This window comes from Cupressus sempervirens, chromosome 3 (genome assembly GCF_028749045.1).
Source record: "Cupressus sempervirens isolate cs-2001-9-10 chromosome 3, ASM2874904v1, whole genome shotgun sequence".
NCBI lineage: Eukaryota > Viridiplantae > Streptophyta > Pinopsida > Cupressales > Cupressaceae > Cupressus > Cupressus sempervirens.
This window is the reverse complement of record NC_143120.1, coordinates 708,512,887-708,527,672: the sequence shown is the minus strand read 5'-3', so window position 1 is coordinate 708,527,672 and position 14,786 is coordinate 708,512,887. Positions and strand designations below refer to the sequence as shown.

Sequence of the window (14,786 nt, the reverse complement as noted above, 5' to 3'; positions counted from 1 at the left end):
AGACAGCAGACATTGAAAGGTAGTGAATTATGGAGGGTTGTGTCCACTGCTCGAGGGATGGCAACCTCCAAAGACACCAACCCTATAAGCAATCCAGATATAAAGGAGGAAATGGATGATAGACAAGAAGGCAGGCAGAAAGAGATTGAAGATCATCAGTAGAGAACGAGATACATACAGAAAACAATCCATTCAGATCAGATCATCTCTAATAGAAGTAAACTGCATTTTCATACAGCGAATTGGAGCGATTACAAAAAGGCCAGTCATAAAGAGATGTGTCCTTGCTGAGAGGGCAGCCACTTTCCAAAGCTTAGCAATTGATCATGCTTCTAACCCTAATTGTAATTCTAGGAGAAATTTGGAATGGGGCATTACATACTTAGGCATATCTTTTGATGTCTCCTCCCCATTGCTGAAAAGTATGTGGGAATGTATTCTTTTCAAAAGATAGAGAAGAAGCATATTAATGGCAAACTCGCTATCTCTTGCAAGTAGAATCTGTTGTGAAGTTTTCACACCATCGCCCCAAAATTTTGGGGACCCCTTTGAGGTTGTCAAAACAATTTTGATTTGATTTTTTGAGATTTTTTAAGCCTTGGACACCTTCAAGGCCAGAGGGGAAAGGGTTAGATCTATTTTCACCCGGCTTCAACTTGATTTTCCAGAACAACCAATTTCATCCTTAGGCCGGACAAAATTTCAAAGAGCAACACTTGACAGGATAAAATTGTAAAATTTGTACTTACACAATTTCTTTTGAAAATTCGGTTATAATTGTGTAAATTTGGATAATTTTCAAAAAAAAAATTTGTTAGATTTGATCTTTTTGGAAAATCTTGATTTTCTTTGGTGAGAAAATTAATTTTGTCGAGATGAAATCAAATTGCAAAATCGATTTTGAACTTTAAAGAAATGATTTTATTTTCGTCAAAAAAAAAATTGTTTTGGCAAAATCGATTTGAATTAAATTGCAAAAAAGAAATTGGCTTTAATGGATTAAAATTGTCTTGAAAACTTTTTAGCCTTTAATGAAATTGGTGATTTAATATTAAAAAATGGCTTTTGGCTAGCCAAAATCCGATTTTAATGATATATTAATTACTAAATCATCATTAAATGGAAACATTTAGCATCTCCAAGGCATTATTTATTTTCTTTTTGCAATTTTGGTCTAATTGGCAATTTTTAAAAGTAAATTTCATCTTGGCAAAGTTAATATTTAGCTAAGCATTTAATTGGGGGCCATACTTGTGCATTAATTATTGTTTTTCTTGCTCCTAGGGTCCCAGTCGGCCAGCTAGGAGGGAGTGGCAAGTTGGGTATAAGAGGGAACTTTTTCCTCTTTTCTCCTCACTTCTCATCTTTTCCTCCTCATGGTATTTGCGATTTTGCAAGAGCAGATCTGCACTCTTCTTACTTGGCGAATTTTTGGGAGCCGAAATTTGTGGAAGAAAAAATTCTGATTTTCAAGAAGGGCTGCGATTTTTCTCCTAAGCTTGGACGATTTTTTTGAAGAGGAAACACATGATGAAGGTCTGATTTTTTTGGGCAAATGGTGGACAATTCCAAAGGATTAAAATTCTAATTTGCAAGGGATTTGAAATTCTCAAAGTCTGATCCTAAATTCCAAAAGAAAGATCCGGCTATTGGTAGAAGTGACTTTTAATCATTTAGATTTGAAAGGGGTCCTTAAGCTGACTTCCTTCTTTCGTTCTTATCTAGCTATTGTCTCCCTTGGTTCTTCTTGCATTCATTGTCCACCACTTTACCATCCCATAATAGGGCGACGAGATGGAGGATGGTAGTGCAAGCAAGAATCCTAAGAGAACAAACACTAAGAAAGACAAAGAGGATATGACGCCCAAAACAACTTTCTTCTCGAAAATGAGGTGAATGACAGATCGAGCTATTGGTAGAGGTGACTTTTAATCATTTAGAGTTGAAAGGGGCCCTTAAGCTAATTTGCTTCTTTCGTTCTTGTCTAGATATTATCTCCCCTGGTTCTTCTTGCATTCATTGTCCACCACTTTACCATCCCGTAATAGGGCAATGAGATGGAGGATAGTAGTGCAAGCAAGAATCCTAAGGGAACAAATACTAAGAAAAACAAAGAGGATATAATGCCCAAAACAACTTTCTTCTCAAAAATGAAGCAAATAACCGATACCAATGTCGGTACAGTCAACGTGATACAAGTAAAGGACAGACTAAAGGAAGGTCAATCCCCTTTGACAAAGAAGATATACAGAAGGCAGCTGCACATCACAGCCCAAGTGTTGACACTTCTATTTCAACCATGATGAGCGGCGTTGGGGTGGCATTTGATTTTGAAGACATCAGAGAAGAGGACATCAATGAGACAAAGCTTGGATCAAGATTGGATGAGCTAGAAAAAGCTACTATCAAGAAGAGACATTTGAACACCCTTTCTGTTACAGGATTCAAGAAGAGTTGGCAGATTAACGGATTTCCGGATGATTGATTGATTGATAAACAGAGGAACAAATGTGTTCCTTATAAAGAATTACAAGGACATTGTTTCTAAAAGAAACAACGTAGACTGAAGACGGAATTAGAAACAAAACTAGAGACAGAATAGGAAACATTCCTATCTAGATTGAAAGACGGACTATAGACAAGTAGTTGACTATTATAGAAAGTATAAGATATTATCTTAATACCCTCCCTTAATGGTCAACGTACGGATGTCGGAACATTCTGTGATAACTGAGACCCTCCCTGGATCTACAGAATGTTGAAACCAAGAAGCTTTGCCAGAAGAGTGCTATGACTCAAAATAAGTTGCAATTACAAAACTTCATTTTTGTGGAAAAAATGGTAAAACCCAGAATCTCACGCAACCTTGCGTATTACAGACAACTTGAAATGATTTTTGAGGAGAAAATCAACAAACCCATAAAAACAGGAACAAATTCAGAAGGCGAAAAATGTAGCTTCGCTTTGATCAGGAAGCTCGACAACTTGTGCTATTGGCTGGGAAGCATTTTGCCTTGCTTGGGCAGCCAAACGTTTCCGGCACTCGAATTTCATATGGCTGAACTTGTGACAGTAATTACACTGTACATTTTGCTTCGTAGAGTCATCCAAGGATTGAGCAGAAGGTTGATGCTGGGAAGGCTGAGAAGATTGATGGTTGCCAATGTTCTGTTGAAAGGATTTTGCAGCAAAGGCTTACTCAGTGGAGGTGGAACTGGAGCTGCTACCAAACTGTTGTTTCCACCGATCTTGCTGAAGCAGCAGGATGCAGAGATCAGTGAACTTTAGATCAACACCAGTAGATGTGATGTTGAGAGTCTCGATAAAATGCTCATAGGATTTTGGTAAACTCCGAAGAGTGATTACCACAATATCCTCTTCCTCCATCTTGCGACTGATGGCAAGTAACTGATCACGAATTTCCTGAATCCGATTCAGGTGTGCCTGGAGCGAGGTGCGCTCATCCATGACAATAGAAAACAGAGTGTTTTTCAGAAAGAAGGCTCTGCTCTTGTCGGAAGTCTCATGAAGACCTTTTAGATGTGTCCAGATTTCGGCAGCTATCTTGCCGGATGGAATCTAAGAAAGCTGGTCATCAGCTCCGGATAGTTTGAGAAGCATTACTGCCTCTCGATTGTTCAGATCCCATGTATCTTGATCAGGACCCGGAGAAGTCGGACGCTGCGTAACACCCAGAACAAGTTGAGCGATGTTGCGATATTCGAAGATTGCGATGATGCGCTGCTTCCAGGTTCCATAATTGCGACCATTGAATTTGGAATTATGTTCGAGCAGAATATTTGTCAAAGATGCCATGGCAACTTTTTCAATGAAAAACTGTGAAAATCTGTGAAGGCACGTTCTTCGAGGCAAAAATACGAAAGACCCAGAAGAATCAGAGAATGACCCAGAAGAGTGCTCGAAAAACTCAGAAGGAATCTGTTGTCGTTTTCTGGATCTGCTGGCTCGAAAATCGAGGCACAAAAACCGAGGCACCCAAAAAAAACGGACGACAACCCAGTTGAGCTCTCGAAAAACCCACCAAGAATCTACAAACAAAATATACGGCCCTGGCTGAAAAAAGCTTGAAAAAACTTCAGATTTCTTGATAAAAATGGTCGTTTTTGTTACAGAGTTCTATTAGAGGCAGAGGACGCACTAAAGATTGGAGTTTTAACTCAAAAAATGGTCGAGATTGTAGGTTGTAGGCTGTTAAAAAAAAAAAAAAAAAACGTTTGCACAAAAAAATGCCAAAAAACGACTTCCAAAAAACGTGTGTTTATAGATGGATATGGTGTGATTTGCAGATGCAAGTAGATACAAAAGGAAATATGCAACTTCTGGTCTTGATTTGCAGAGAAAAAAGGATACCAGGCGCAGGCGAAAATACCAGTCATGAGCAAAATACCAGGCACGAGCGGAAATGAAAACCAGGCGTGAGTGCAAACAGAATGCCAGGTGTGGGCAGGAGTTCCTTAGCCACAAACGCGAGTTTCAGAACACGGGAGCAGAAAAGAAAAATCGCGAGTTGCAGATACAATTTCCACACGTTTTGCAGATGACGGGAGTTGCAGAAAAACGTGTTTGGAAGTCACGATTTTTAGGGCAGACTGGTCGAAATCTCAGACACAAAAACCTCAAACAAAAAACCTCAGAAAAAAAAAAACCTAGTTGAAAGCTCAAGGTTTTTAGAAAGCAAGGATCACAAAATAATTTCGAAAATTGGCTCTGATACCATGTTACAGGATTCAAGAAGAGTTGGCAGATTAACGGATTTCCGGATGATTGATTGATTGATAAACAGAGGAACAAATGTGTTCCTTATAAAGAATTACAAGGACATTGTTTCTAAAAGAAACAACGTAGACTGAAGACGGAATTAGAAACAAAACTAGAGACAGGATAGGAAACATTCCTATCTAGATTGAAAGACGGACTACAGACAAGTAGTTGACTATTATAGAAAGTATAAGATATTATCTTAATACTTTCCTCCCTAAGCGCTTTTATTGGATTTGCAAAAGAGTATGAGAAAGATCACGAGAAGACACTACAAGCAGCAAGTAGCATGGTGAAATCAGCTGAATTCAAGATGAAGTATACACCTTGTCCTCCCATGGAGGAAGTCAATGAAAGGCTAGCTAAGTTCATTGCCTTAGCTAAAAGAATGAAAGAAAAAAGGAGAGTTATATTAGAAGATCATTTAATGTAAGCCCAAGTGGCAATTTCTCTTTCTTCTAGGATAGGACAAGTGTCTATTTCTGATTGGCCACCATTTTGGTGCCTTCTCATTGGTTGCCACTTTTCCACCCTTTTCATTGATCCATTGACGAGGTGGTGTCTTCTCATTGGCCGATGGGGTGGCAACCCTAATTAGGGTTCTTCGGATTCAATCTGCATCATCAATTTTGCCTCTTTATCTCTACCATCGGTTGTAATTTTGGCCTCTATATAAGGCCATTTTGCTCTCATTTGTGAGGGAGTTATATTGGAGGATTGTTGCCAAAATACTATCAAAATTGTTCTCTATTCATTGTTATGGTTTGCATGGTGGATATACATGATCATTGTTGTGTATTGCATGGTTCTTCTCATCTCTCAAATTAAAGTAAGATTTCATTTCATGTTGTTAGAGTAGAAATAGATGGCTAATTGTATGGTGATGTTAGTAGATGTTTGATAGGGATCTACAACTAAGCCACTAGCACCTTAGCCGTTGGTTAGCGAGCCTTGTGTGGTAAACTAGTTCTCTTTTCCTTTGAATCACCGCATCTATGGAGGTGGAGCTGCTGGTAAGCTTTCATTAGATTCGATCCCCGTCCATTTGCTAACCTTTCCATTCATAGGAGTAGGAGTAGAATAGTGAGTAGTTAGGTAGTCAAATTTCATTCTAAGAAAGTTAGGAAGGTAGAAGTCATTAGGACCATTATTGCCTCCTCGCGCAATCAACATTATCTGGCGCTACATCCTCCACCATCACTGTCACCATCAACATCATCTAGCACTCATACAAAATCATCACCATCTCACCAAAAACCAGTCACCTTTGAATGAATAGCGTAAGGCCGCCTACGTGATTACCAGCAAATCACATCGATAAAACTGAGCAAGTATCCACAAGTGTAAGCAACATTGGAGTTATTCTCATATCCCATGAGCATTTACTTTTCAAGAGAGGAATTGTGTGTTTTGATATCCCGTATCAGATATTCAATTGCTAATATGTTCTGTAGTGGTACAAAAACTCACATCAACAGAATCTAGGTTAGAGAAAGTCATTGCTTCTCATGCAATCTGTTACTCAGCTTGGCTATTTGCTAATGTTCAGTTTCTAAGCTGCACCAGATTATGAGAGAATTTCTATGGTCAGATTAATAAATCTAGTAGAAAGAAGCATATGTGAATCAGGCCTATTGCTGTTTGCCTAAACTTTGGAAGGCCTTCGCCTGAAAGATCTATGTTGCGAACAAATCTAGATGGTGGAATATTCCTTCTAATGGCAAGCCACAGGCACTCTCCCAACGCTGCTCTACTAAGATTTAGTGCACTTTGGCGGATAAGATGATGCAAGATCTTTTAGCCAATGGTAAATTGAGGGCTTGGGAACAGATGAGGGCTCAGTTTAATATATGTATCCCACAAGAAAGCTTACTCTATGCTCTTGAATGGACTTGGGGACCAATTCCGTAGAAAAATATTAAATGGCTCAGATTTAATCAAAGATCCAGTGGAAAATTCATCTAGCAGGATATCTGTGTAAATAAAATTTATATGACGTTAAAATTTATTTGTCACAGTTTGATTGGTGATCCTCTCTAATACTATCTGGAGCAGCAGCTCCTTATAATGTATATCTGTATTGATAGAATATTTTAATATAGTAATAGGAAAAAAATGGCAAATATACTTCTTTAATTATTCTTTAATTTAAAGTGATTTTTAAGTTGACTAAAAAAATTAGATCAAGTCACTTTATAGGCTCAAAATATTTAATGTATTTTCTAGAATACTCCAAAATTGATAGTAAATGACAAATTCCTATTAAAAGGGATTTTTGGAGAAAAATAGGGATTTGAATATTGGAATTTTGAGAGGAAGCATGTCTTCCGAATTGTTGGGACGAAGACCTCTAATGATTTGCTCAATTGGACAAAAACCCAACAAGATTCTTGAGGTGGATTTCCAATGGAATTAGGCAACATTTGTGAGGTCCCATTAGAGACAAAAATTTAAGACTTTGTGTTTTACTGAGGATCTTTATCATGGAATCTTTGCAGTTTACCTAGCAATAATGTTTAGAAAATGCGGAAATTATAGGTTAAAATGCAACTTCGAAGATGATCGATTTTCCCCTTATGTTCGCTTTTTTATTGTGGCATAATAATTATTGGATACTCTAATGTGAAATCATATTATTGTTGCTGTCTCATTACGCCCAGGCATGAATATTGTTAGCACATCTTATTTACGACTTGAATCTTTCTGTGGTTGTGAGTCTTTAATGTGCATGAGGTCCCTTTTCTTGGGTACTTGATTATAAAAAATACTAGCAATATTCTTCTGTTGATATGGACGTTGAGTTTTGGTGGCATCCTTAGTTTAGCGCTACAAGGAAGATACGTATTCTCCAATCTGTATGCCATGAATCAATCTTGGATTAGCATAACTACTATTATCCTATGCAATGGATTTAACACCGGTGTAGATATTGTAAAGAACAGTGGAAGCTATCTGCTGCAATATTATCTTTGTTATAGAGTGCAGATTCTCATCTGTGGGGTGGTACATTCATTGCATTGTAGTCTCCATATAATACAGCACCACATATCAAATCTGTTTGTTCATCTTTGTGATTGCTGAATATACATTGGAATGTGAATGGTTCTATCTTCGTTTACTCCATGTATGCTCCTGAGGAAAGTTGTTATTGTTTAATGTTAGTGAATTGCGACGCTAAGCATTAATGCTCAATTGAATGTTTTCTAGAAGTTATTGGCTGCTATACAAGTCTGAGCGAAAAATATTGCTTGCATAAAAGGTCAGATCGCTTTGTTTTATAAAGTGTTTGAATACATATAAATTACATGCTTATTTCTGTTATTTGAATTTGCACCGGATCTCAATATTGCAATCTCGGAAAACTAATCAAGCAAGCAAACTACAACAAACCTGCCAACTGAAGCATATGAAATAGCCACTGAAACGTTGTAATAGTCAGAATTGAGGAGATTTTCTTATGAGAATCTGTGTATCTAGTGAAGGGGGTTTTAACTATGGTTACTAAAATGTTGTGACGAGATGAACTTAGTTGGTGTTTGAATAGTGGAGTGGAGTGGCTGTCCAAGACGGGCTGGGACGCAAAGGCGTCCCAGGGTATCCCTTGGTAGAGTTCTTAATAAGTGAGAACTAATTAAAGGATTGATATTAAAAATTTGTTGTCGTTAATGAGACTACCTTGTCGTCCTTTGAGGACGTTGACTTGGTAACGTCCTTGCCTTGCCATTTGCAGATGTTGATATGGCTTAGTAGACATTCCTGAATGCGAGAAGGATTGCTCAAAGCTGCATGGGCTACATCATGTGCCATGTGATGACAGTCCCACTCGGGTCTCTTCACCCAACCTCTGTTAGTACTGAGCAGTGACCCTGTTGTACTATGAGGGCCTGTTTGATTTGTGGAATTAGCAAAACTGGATTTTGTTTCATATCCAGAATTCAGGCAAAATCTGGATTTGTAATTTGAGATTGGCTTTTGGGAAAATAGTTGGACCCGTTTGATTCACCTAGCGGTATTGGCTTCTGAAATTGGAATTGGAATTGGAATTAGACTTTCTTTTTCTTTTTCTTTTAATTAATTAAATTGAGATCAATAATTGCTTCGTTCAGGCCATCAAGGCAGGTGATCTGATTCGTCAGAGATGGACTCTGATAGTTCTGACTATTGATAGCATTTTTCCATTCCGTAGAAGATTCAATCAATATTGACAAACTTTCCCTCAAGAAGTCCACCGTAAGATCATACAATTGGCTGCAGTCATCCACAGTTTGGGCTTTCATAGACGATCCACTGTAGTTGAAATGGAGTCCCAAACTGTTTGAGTTTTGTGTATGCTTATGTTGAGGGGAATTCGAGTGATTATTTTGGACCTCCTTGCAAAGATCTTGGAAATTTGAGAAGGTGTGATTTGCAGACATTACTATTGAGAGCCAAAAATATCACAATCAAAAGAAGATTCAAGACATGAGCCATTTTATAAAATCGCGAAGGGAAAAGAACATAGTGTATTGCTCTGCGACATGCATTATGTGTCTAATTATCATATAAACTTTGCAACATCAATATCGAAGTAAAGGTTTTTTGGTGGAATTAGGTGTTGGAAGGTTGTCTGTTAAAGAAAATTTGGGCAAAATCATACTTAATGTGAATGTATATTCATGTCATGTTGAAAGGAAAATCAATGCTCTTCAGATTCGGGGCTCACATTCAAAAATCTTTACTAGAGTGTGTCACAAAAATCTCCCCCGAATGCACAAACCTAGTCCACGCCCAAAGCAAGTCCGAATGGTAGAATGGTAAAAAAATTAGGTTAACAATTTAATGGTGTCACTAGACTTGAAAAATGAAGAAATTATATTTTTTGTCCAATCCTCAAAAAAGTGGAATCAGAAGTCATTTCTGATTCAAGGCATCTCGACGAAAGAGTAGCAACTTGAGTTTGAGGTAAATTAGAATTCCAAAATTATAATTCCATTTTGCCATTTTGGATACAAACATAAAATTTGATAAATCCAGTATTCACAAATGCCAATTCTGATCAAATTCCACGAACCAAACGAGCCCTGAGTGAGTTTTCTATGCACTTTGGACATTGGTCCACATGTTGAGTGTTCTCCATGTTTTACTGTATTTACCTATATGTATATTGCATTGGGTCATCGTACCCTCCTAATAGTTTATTGCATTTGCTTGGTGTGTGTGATAGCCACCCCTTGCTTGAGTGTTTGCCTTATGCTCGTGGTTGGGCTACTATCTCCATAAGCATAGCGAGTTGAGTTTGTGGATGCCATATGGTAGGGAGGCGTTGCTAAGCTATAGCACTGTTGGGTCCAGTGAATGTGGACAAACTTCCTCTAGCTGGAAGATTTAGAGCTTGTATACTTGCTTACTTTCCTGAATAGAAATTGATAGGATGCACAATGATGTTTGATTTAGTCTTCCAGATTTATGTAGATATGCTTATGATGTAGTCCAGTGATTACTACCTCGATATGCTTATATTCGGTACTCCCCAGTGTGGAGTTAGATTATTTTTGTTTGTACAATTTCATTCTTTAGTGTTGATCAGTGGTTTGTCATACGACAAAAGTTCTTTGTTTGCAAAAGAGGTTCTTTGTTGTAAGAGATGTTTTGTTGTACAACCCAAGATCTCTTCTCGTACAAGACCCATTCCTATGTCGTATTGGGGGCATTCTTGGCCCATACAAAAATTTGTGTCTTTTGTCGTTTCTTCAGCAGAGGGCACTTTCGCCCTTGGGCAAGAAAAACAAATTAGTGATCTAGATACCTAATACGTTCCAAATTTTTTATCTTTTAAAAATAATGTCATAGCCATTGTAATGGTTAGTTAGATACTCTTGATATCATGATCTTGTGAAATGGAAGTTATAATTACCGAATTGATTCATTGGAAAATGACTTGTTAGTAGATTTTTGTTATTTTGGCAAAATGATTACTTATATTTTACTATGAGGATCTGTGGTGGATAGTCGTTGTGACAGTTATCAGTTATTTTATTTTATTTAATATTCGATTTAAATGGAGGAACATGTTGAAAAATGCATTTTGGTTGTAGAAGCAGACGAAGTGGGCGGAAGCATTGTTAAACGGGATTCAAGGAGTGAGGCACCAATTCAGTCCATCTTCACACTGTCAGGTATGGGCTCTAACTACCTTGATAAAGGATTTAATGACTAGGCAACAGAGTACACCTTGGATAGTCATGGACAGTCATGAGCAACCTGGTCAACTTTATCACAAGAGAAATAATAAACCTTTAATACCATGAAAGAACTATTACCTCTTTTCATTTCTAAGACTATAATTGAGCTCAACACTATAGATTTTCATATAAATATATATATATATGATGCCACCATGATACTCTAATAACGTCTACGAATTGCAATTACATGTATATATGCGTACGTGACTAGAGAGAATATAATGATTAAAAGAAATTATATGTACTCTCAAAATTACATGCACATATAGATATATATTTATAGGTAGGTACCATCCTAGACAAATTATCAAGGGCATGATGACATAATATTATATATATATGAACATTATATTGTACAAGGATTATATATATATATATATATATATATATATATATATATATATATATATATATATATATATATTTCTTTATGTTCCAACATGAGCGTTGCCACCCTTAGCAGCATATTCTTTTTAAAATTTGAATTCAAATATTCTTGTAAGTCGAGCACTTTTCTTGTAACCACAATAGGGAGACTATTTCCATCCCTGCGGTAGGGAGAGCTCTCTCTCCCTCACACATTCTTTCTCTCTATTCACACGATTCTCTTAGGCTCTTCTTGTTCTCTGTTTACTTCAGAGCATATCACAGAAATTCAATACCAAGCCGTTAGTGTGGAGCTGTAGATTTCATAGTGGTTGTTCCGCACCAACAACTCGTCTTATATCTTCTTCTATATCTAGGTCATGTATATTCCCTCATGTCATTCACATTGTGAGTAATACATTTTCGATTCAAGAAAGCTTCATTTTCTTTTCCAATCTAGTGTTAGCATTCAGCATTGAACATTGAGCATGATTAGCATTTGAGAGGCTACAACCTACTCCCTATTTCGCACTCTTATTTTGATCAGTTGTTTACATAAGCATCAACTGCTACAAATTTCGGAAAGGAATGCCTAGCCAATGAAATCATATAATGCTCTATGATGTGCAAAATCTTCCTTGCAAAAACTTCTTTATTTTTTGCTACTTGATATGTACCAGTTGTGTATGATTTCAACATAGTTCAACAAACAATCTTCTGATTTAATGGAATCTCATGGCTATTAGCAGTCTCCAAGGAAGCACCCAAGGCCGAATAGAGCCAAGTAAAAAAGGGTATGTTACATATGGTATCAGAGCCTAGTTTCAACTCTAAAGCTTAGGCTCATCACTCATCAAGTTAGTAGAACTTAAAATTCAGATTTAAATGTAGCAGGATGTATATGTCCAGAAGACTCCCCGTAAGAAAACCCGGCATTGCATATTCTTTTATTTGATAAAGAACACACCTAAGCATGGTTATTCCTATTGCTCCATACCCCAAGATGATGAAACCCTAGCTCAAGCCATGCAACGAATGAAGAAGGAAAGGGTTAGATGGACTCCTACCAGGAAGACAATACTAAGGGACAAACTTATCAAAACATGGAATGCCTAACAGACTAATCCTCTCATGATCTTTAATAAAACTTGGATAGTGCAGAATAAGCACAGAATTAAAATTGAACAAAAGACCGAGGAATAGAATATCTGAGCATTCAATTAGTATTTCTTTGTAGTATCCTTAGAAGAGGAGATTTTTGTAAATAAAAATTGTTACAAATGTAATTTGGAAAATTGGTGAAGTCAATAAAATGAGCAAGCAATTAGTAATATCTTATTTTCTTGTACTTTCTTTTGAACAAACACCTTTAAAAGTATGAATATGAAATTGATTGAAGAAAACTTGTTTATATTTCAAGAGCATTTAAAATACGAAACATGAATAGCAACAGGGGTACAGTAGATAATGAAGTGACCAATGAAGTCAACCCACAGATTCCCTCAGATCTGTGCTTCAGGTTTTGCAAGACACAAACGAAGCTGGAAACCATGGAAAAGAAAATGAACAACGTGGCAACCTAGATAGGGCAAGGTCAAGAGGAGATGCAATCCTCGCCCCCACCTAGAACTGAACATGAAAATTCTGGCCACAGCGAATGGAACACTCAAGTCTCACCCACGCAAACTAAGAAACAAAAGAAATTTGAAATAGTTAGCTACTTTTCCTTTGATATTAAAAATATCAAGCCACCCATATTCTCTGGCTTTGAAACTGGAGAGGATGCAGAGGCCTAGTTAACTGAGATGGAACAATACTTTGAAATTAGGAGTTTTATTGTAACATCGAAGGTAGTATGGGGAATATACCACCTTTCAGGTGAAGCAACTACTTAGTGGGGAAACACCAAGATAGAACTCAACATTAAAACAACTGAGGTTACTTGGGATAAATTTGTATCCATTTTCAAAAACCGATGGTTACCCCAAACTTTCTACGATCAGAAACTGTTAGACTTTCAGAATCTTAGACAAGGGGATATGATGTTAATCCTGTAACTTGGATCTCATACTAATCTGATTCTACAAATCATACAGATCTGAGAAAGCATGAAATCCATTAGAAATAAAGCCTATAAGTAATTGTCTTCTTCTTTCTAGCTATCGGCATCTCCTTTGGGCAACATAGTTAAGGATTAACTAAATCATCTTGGTTAGTTTAATGAATTAACATATGTCTCCATGTAAAAGTCGTCGATTTTAAAGAGAATAATTCAGGGCTGACCTAGGGACATGCCCTTTGTTTGTAATACTTATATAGGGTATGTTTGTGGATAAAGGACACACAAATATCACATGGTTTGCTCCTTTAGCAATACTGCCCTATCCAAATTATTGCAGAGATAAAACATTTCAGAATAGTATTTATACTATTGGTAACACTTCATACAAGTTTGAATTATAGAAGATCGTCTTCAGCAAGCACTATAAAGGTATTATCTCAGTCTGATTTATAGCACAATTTGCAGAAACTTTACATGGTATCAGAGCTCTAGTAGTCGAACCTAGGCTCTGCAAATTGACAAATAGACTTTAAATATCTAGCAACATCCTTCTATCTTCAATGGCAAGCACAATCAGACCCAAGGATAGGTTTGATGGAAAAGAACACTTCATTACTTGGAAATTCAGAATTATGATGATTCTTGAAGACAATGATGCAAAACAGTTTGTTGATAAAGCATCCAAGCAACCCGATGTTGAATCTATAAAAACTATCTAGAGTAAAGGAAACACGAAAGCCATGCAAATCATATTAGATGGAGTGAAAAATGAAATAGTACCTATGCTAATGAAGCATCAAACGACATTTCATATGATGAATGCATTATTAAATGCATATGAGGTTAACAAAGAGACTAGAACCCTTGCACTAAAAAGGCAACTAATTCATATACAAAGAAAGAAGGAAGAATCTATGAACTCTTACTTCTTAAGGGTGGCTAGTCTAAGAGACGAACTTGCAAGTATAGGGACCATAATTGAAGACAAAGAACTAACACTTATGGCTGTAGATGGGTTACCAAATTCATGGGAAACATTCTCACAAGGAGGAAGTGCTAGAGACAATCTTCCAGACTTTAATAGGCTTAAAGGAGATTGCCTGCAAGAAGAATCTAGTAAACTTAAGAAAGGAGGAAAATTGAAAATTGAAGATGAAGAAATTCATGTTCTCGACACAAATTCCTATAAAGGTAAGAAGAAGCACTTCAAGAAGGGAAATCAAAGAAATGAAAAACTTAAGAAAAATCCAAAATAAAATACTTCAAATGTGAAAAATTTGGAATACTTCAAATGTGAAAAATTTGGACACTATAGCTCTAATTGCCCTTAAGCAGCAAGTAAATTGTACAAACAT

General features: G+C 36.8%; 1 protein-coding gene across 1 annotated transcript in view; it reads right to left on the bottom strand.

The window, feature by feature from the left end:
- NADK3 (NAD(H) kinase 3) overlaps positions 1-14,786 on the bottom strand; it is a 121,210-nt gene that overhangs the window by 2,065 nt on the left and 104,359 nt on the right. The gene's annotated exons all lie outside the window — the stretch shown is intronic.